We start from the raw sequence: 6,844 nt of genomic DNA on the forward strand, positions 1-6,844 counted from the left end.
TATTGTAGTCGTCATTGTATCGGCATCCCGCGCATGCGTGGACATATTACCATCGTGATTCCGTTTTCTTCGTTCCACCATTGTTGTTCTAGCTTCGTCATTCGATTGACGTCATGCCAGCGTCATCATTCATTTTTCGGCATACTTGGAACAAATTTCTTTGACCTTTCTTGACTGAATAATCATAATGAGTCGTTTTCTTCCCATTTTCATGTGATATACGAGGCGTCTGTGGAGTCCTCACTGAAATAATCGAGTCAGCCCATTAATATTTCGCGGAAGTAAGGGCCATGCTATTTATTTATTTATGAATTAGCAATCTGAGGGTATTTCACGCCGGCCTCCAACTGAACTAAACTAAACTAACCGTTTTCTCGCCTACCTGTGTAGTCCTCGGCCGAATTTACTGCACATGGGTTGCTTTGCTAAGGTAGCAGGGTTCGAAATCAACCATCGGACCCACTTCGGCCCTCTTTCTCACCTACATTCGTCACTGTAGATGCGAGACTACGTAGGTATCGCTGTTGGAAGAAACTCTTAGACTTGGAGCACTAGGCATGTGCCACTCGGTCAGTGTCCAATGAACCTCTTAGATGCCAACTTGTGTCACTGAGTATGAGGTGTGTTCCGCTCTTCAATGAACGCCTTTGACGGCAACTTGGGTAACTGTGGCTCTATATGCAATGACGAAACAAATTAATTAAATTTCTCCGATCCTCAGCGCAATCAAAGCCACGTCGCAAGAGTTCCTCAAGGACAGCAGTCGTCCGACGCATTAGTAGACTGCGCCTCAAATTAATGAACTTTTTAATGACTTCCTTTGCCTAATGAATGCACTGGGCATGGGCCACTATTCAATGAACCTCGCGCCAACTTGGGTCACTTGGATCGAATCCCGGCCACGGCGGCCGCATTTCGATGGGGGCGAAATGCAAAAACGCCCGTGGGGACACATTAAAGATCCCCGGGTGGCTAAAATTAATCCGGAGTCCTGCATTACGGCGTGCCTTATTATGAAATCGTGGTTTTGCCACGTAAAACCACATAATTGGTTAATTCTAGGTTATTTCAGTCCTTGGATGTCTGGATGAAGAATGAGGAATCATGGGAAACAGTAGGAGATTAAAGTTGACGTACGGTCGTGTCGTGGAAGAGAGAACCGCGGGTGACTTGGTGGCATGATGCAAGTTCGGGGAGGTTGTCTTGTGGTGTAAATTTTGATGAGCTGGAGGTGCAATAATATTCAGAAAAAAAATCTGTCGCACTGCGCAGCTTTGCATAGTAATATAGTTATGTTAGTTGAGGCATGACTAGGGAGCAGTAAGTTGGAAGTTTGACAGATTAGGCCGCTAGTCGGATATTAGGCGACGGAAGCCAGGAACACGTGCAGCTGCATTTGCTATATCATTTTGCCGATGTGCGTGGTTAGACCAGGGGACAGATTAACATTAAGTACTTGTAGGCACCAACCGAGGAGATCACAGAGCCAGATGTGAGTAGAATACGACGGCTTGAGATGAAAAGTAAGAAGGGAGGGTTTTTTTACCGCTCAATGATAAGGTAGGATAACGCGGCTGTGAGGATGTTACGATGGTGTAACCAACCAAAATTGCGGCGTGTTGGTGGCAGCACCAAAGTTCGTTGAGTCTGAGGCCAGACTGATGAGAACATCCTTATGATTGATAATAGGGTGGTATGGTACGCAGCCATCTACAAATAGCTGATTCGCCAAAGAAGTGTTAAGACATCTTTTATATAGATTAGAAATAGTAGGTGTCCGCTGAGGCACACCGGTGATGACGGGTGCTCAGTAATTGGCATCAGCCAAAAGTTGGGATTCATGCTAGTTAGCATTCAAAATCACAACATCAATATGGCAAAATGTAAATAAATAATATGGACATAAATGTGCATTTATAAACAAAAGGCAGGGTGCTTCTACTTATAGCTACAAGAAACCCACAAAAAAAAAAAGAATTTGTGCATAATAACTATACACTGGAAATGACAAAACAGACAAAGGCCCCACCCAAATAAATACCCTAAACAGATAGCCGTAGTGAATGATAATGGTATTTCAATGACAATGAAAAAAAAAACCGGCAGATCCCACGCCCTGTGGGAATCGATGTTATGCGGAGCAGTGTGCGGGGAGCCTACCAAGTTAACGAAACAACCATGAGAGCACCACGACGTAGGCGGCTTTTTCATGACCTACATGACACACATGTCATGACATTCACGTCATGAGTCCTCAGAAGTCCCTTTAGCAACGCCTAGGAGACCTTACGGCGAAATCATTAGCCACGCTCATGACTATGACTTCAACCATTGACCTTTAGCCTTTTCCTTCACTTAGCACCTGTCAGGAGTGACATGCGGAAAACACAGAAAGAAGAGAAAGTAATAATACGATTGAAGGCACACAAGAGAATTTAAAAAGTCGCAGTTTCGCCCGAAAGGCGAAGCATCAATTGCGATAGCAAATTGGTAGACAGCTTATCGGCCGTACAAAGTTGTAAATATTCTCTCACTAAATAAACAAGCACGGTGTCACGCGCGCACAGGTAAACATGTACAGATCTCGCTCGATGACCGCGGAATCTCGCCAAAACGCTGGAGCGAGATAGCGTGCCAGCAGCAGCGGGCAAATTGATCTTCGCCAGCTGTCTTTCGTCTCGCTTCAACGCGAACGTCGAAAGCACAGCGCATACGAAGCTACCAGCACTCGGCGCGGGCACTTTGTACCCATCTCAGATCGCTTTGAAGATGCCTAGGACAGTTTTGTTGTTGTTCAAGTGGGAATTTATGTAGTCGCACAAAGCTAATACTGCTGTATTTGTCAATCTTCTAGCTCGCAAACATACTGGCAATATGACAACATAGATTAAAGTTCTAGAAATGAAGTGATTCGTTTGGCGATAAGTTGCTCAAAGACGGTATTTAGGCAACTTAAGACAGAAATAGGACGGTAGTTTGTTAACAAAGTATGGTCCCAATTTTTGTAAATGGGGAATAACCTTAGCTATATTTAAAAGGTGTGGGTAAATAGCAGTATAGTATAGTATAGACAGAGAGTTCGAATATTTTTTAATGACATGGACAGTATAACAATAGAATGTTTTAAAGCCACTGTCGATATTCCATCATGCCCAGTATTATTAGATATGGCTTGACCAATTGTAAAGAAGTACGAATTAAATGACGTTACTAAGGGTTCCGCAGATATTCCTAAGATTTTAAATTTGGTAAAAATTAGGTGAGGGCGTGATTATTAGCCGATGACTGACTGCGTATTCGAAAGAAAAACAAACCCGTCCAATACACGCGTGTTCTAATCTGAGCTCAACAGCAATTTTCCTTATGTCACACTTGGCTGAAGAAACAAAGTACCAATAAACTTAAAACAGTCAGAACAAAATGATCTTCTATCCCGTTCCCGTTCTTGCACATTAATGGTCCCTCCAGACTCCAATGAATTTGTAGGCATTCACATCCCTACTGATGTTTCTTTTTATGCGCATGATGAACACACTATAGTATTGAAACACCGGTCGCATTCTTGCCTTTCTCCGCAACATTTCCCGTGCTCTAGTATCCTTCAAACTCCTGCTATACAACACCTACAGTTCGATTCAAAGTGGGATGTGCCTTGACTGTCTGCGACCCCGACATTCTGAGTTCCTAATCAAGTCACTTGAATTCCTTCAGAATCATTCTGCATGCTTCATTCTTTCAAATTATTCGCGTTAATGTCGTATATATCGCAATTTTTTTAATGAGCCATTAGCCCTTCCTGACCTTTCTGAGTGACGACGCGTGTGTAGTCAGTGCGTAATTGACGAAATTTATTTCTTTAGTGAAAATATCAATCTGTGCAATTTTTTCCGTCCCTCGTTCGCCGCCTCAATTCGGTGGGGCGAACTGCTGCACTAAGCGGTGGTAAGAATCTTTGGGCCAAATATACGAGCCACCTGCCTACCGCCGTAAACCTGTATCCTTCAACTGTGCAGTTCACACTTGTAACGATTTTGTCGTAACGGCGCAGCCGAAGTTGTCTGTGACAGCCCGGCTGATGGCAGGCTTTCTTATGGTGTTTTCTTGGTGTGCCATTTGTTCTAACGCCCTCGGAAATAAAGAGAACTCTCTTACTTGCCATCAGCTTGACAGTATTGTCAGGAGCACCAAAGGACCCAAACAGCACATTTGGTGAAGCGTATATTTTTTGTAAAAGACTGCAACTGCTGACACAATTTCTACTTTTTTTTTTGCTCTTCCACTTCTAACTGATCGGTCTGTGGCCCTGAGAGTCATTGACCAATTGTCTTACTAACAAAAAAAAAGATAAATTATCCAGCAGTGTAATCACCGTGTTCAGAAATGCATCTTAAATTGAAGGAAATTGTTGACTTGATCTAGATGACCCCTTGCATGAACGTCCATGAAGTGAACGTCGTCTAGATGCAGCCAAGCGTGGGCTTCAATTTAAAGCGCATTTCTCAATACGCCCTCACTTTCAGTGAGTAATTTCACTCACCGTGAACTTTCAGGAATGTGTCGTCCGCCCTTAGGCTCAATTTTCTCCGTTTATATAATAAGAGGGAAATCTGACCATATTGATCACATTGTAATGAGTACATACCAATTGGTCTAGCAGCAAGTAGCGATACTATATACGGCACATGTATTGTACGCATTTGAGCGCATCGAAGCTCTTTAGGAGGATATCCTGATGGACAACCTGAGACGGCAAATTTCTGAAGTATTCGATAACTGAGAAATGCGAATTGCAACGTCATGCTCGCCACCTTGATTGCTCGCGTTAATGCCTGAGTTGCAGCTGGGCGCTTAAGTGATTATTCCGTATCTCAGGGGAGTCATTACTTCGTATTCCCGCTTCTTATACCATATGTCACATTCCGTACCTTTCATTGGGATGCAGCGCACTACAGACAAGGACACCAGAGTGCGAGAACTAGAGCACATCGACACGGGTACGGCGAAGACACGCAGTTCATCACAGCCGTGACAGATGAGCGTGAACTGTGTGTTGGGATGAGCGCTCCTATTTTACAACACTCAGTGTATGTTGAGCAGCGCTAGTCGCAAATAAAAAATATTGGAGGACGCTTAAGCTTCGCCTTTAAGAGTAGAACGCGATAGCACCGCATCGTTCGCATACGGCAAGTAGGCTTCATTCACTGCAACACAGAACGCGGGAAAGCCAGCATACAAGTGTACACCGATCGCCTTAAGGTCGGCTTCACTTTTAAACTGAAATGTATTGCTAGAAAGACGTTTTTCCAGGGGCAATATAAGTGGTCTTATATTAAAATGTGAAGGCCATAGCACCTTTGTTTATTTTATTAATTGTTTCCTATTGCCCCGACGCGCGCAGGTCTGCTGGAAAATGGGTTTGCGTTTGAGGTTCCTCGTAGCAGGATTAGGTTTTCTCGTACATTCAAATTTCTATCCGACGCCGAATGGTAAAGTCGTACTTTACCATTTTCTGACGGATTTCACTGTGAGAAATTCAATTTTTGTTCACCAAAACCTTGCACCACGTGGAGGGCCTGATTTTCTCCGCCACCCGCATCGCACGCCGGATTTTCTGCGAAAAAGAACGTAGGCAGCTTTTAGTGGCGCAAGCAAGGCTGCAGCAAACAGCGGAGTTGGTGATCGACCTAGCTTTTCATCCAGTTTTGCCAGGAAATGCCAAGTGCTGCTATACACGGTATTCCGAATCAGCTCCCCGAGGACGCGCAGAATCTCGCGATTGGCCGCGCTACCCGCTTCCAGATGAGCGGCTTCTTCTTCGGTTGTCCGGATCGTCCGGAAACTGGTGGAACAGGGAGATATGGGAAGCAATCGACGAACGAGGGAAAGCATCACGAGAACACAGGCAGGCACCCCACTGAACACACATTGGTCTAGAAGCCGTCTTCAAGACGTCTTGACAAGATAAGTAAGACGTCTTGAAAACCTTTTTAAACGTTTACAAGACGTCTTGAAGACGTTTTGGCAAGATTTTAAATACTTCTTCAAGACATCTTACCAAGATTTTGTCGGACGTCTTAAAACGTCTTGTAGCCGTCTCTAAGACCGTCTAATGCACCGCCAAATTTGGGATATCAGACGTCTTACAAGACGTCTTGTAGACGTCTCAAAGACGGCTAGAAGACATCTTGGGGAACGTTTTGAAAACGGCTACAAAACGTTCTGCTGGACGTTTTGAGGATGTCTTAAAAACGTTTTTAAATGCTTTAAACATCTACTGGTCGACTAAGGCATGGCATTTTCTAGTCGCTCGTATTTAGTTACTTAAGCCCTAAATATTGTTTTACAGTATTTATAGTATTTACTAAAGATAGTGACAGTGGAAATATACTTAGATCTAAAGTGGAGAGGATGTGAAATTTGAACACGACGTAGGTTATTTCAGCACAATGTATTCCATAAAGTTACGCAATCTTCACTTTGAGGAAAAAGTGAAGAAACAAATAAGCAATAACCATGCTATGAATGTATATAATATATGAAGTACAACGGACTTGACCTCTCTAAACTTTAGTTCAACACCTGATCTATTGTCACCTAGGGGAAGCACTAGCACAAATGACATTTTAAGTAGTTTCCAGAAGCTGAAATTAGGTCATATTGCAATCCAGCTGGTCTGTCTCCTTCAGATGTCAACTATACAACGAAATGTTGCCTAGCTTCAGTGATCTGGCTAGAAACAGCATACACTGCGCATTACGTCCAGGAAGACCCAATATCATTTTACTTACCTTGTCAACACTGATCTAGATTTGCAGATGGAATAATATAAAAGCCTCCTGCAACA

General features: G+C 43.5%; 2 long non-coding RNA genes across 4 annotated transcripts in view; one reads left to right on the plus strand and one right to left on the minus strand.

Moving 5' to 3' along the window:
• LOC125941440 (uncharacterized) overlaps positions 1–6,844 on the plus strand; it is a 144,333-nt gene that overhangs the window by 117,470 nt on the left and 20,019 nt on the right. The window contains exon 3 of one of the 3 annotated variants that reach the window (XR_007464293.1): positions 4,943–5,029. The exons of the other annotated variants lie outside the window; for them this stretch is intronic. This is a non-coding gene — a long non-coding RNA (uncharacterized LOC125941440). Of the gene's footprint in view, positions 1–4,942; positions 5,030–6,844 lie in introns of those variants that run through there. 3 annotated transcript variants of the gene reach the window in all.
• Positions 1–6,844, minus strand: part of LOC125941441 (uncharacterized) — a 69,288-nt gene that overhangs the window by 25,685 nt on the left and 36,759 nt on the right. The window lies entirely within an intron of this gene.

The sequence above is a fragment of the Dermacentor silvarum genome, chromosome 11, assembly GCF_013339745.2.
Source record: "Dermacentor silvarum isolate Dsil-2018 chromosome 11, BIME_Dsil_1.4, whole genome shotgun sequence".
Classification (NCBI taxonomy): domain Eukaryota; kingdom Metazoa; phylum Arthropoda; class Arachnida; order Ixodida; family Ixodidae; genus Dermacentor; species Dermacentor silvarum.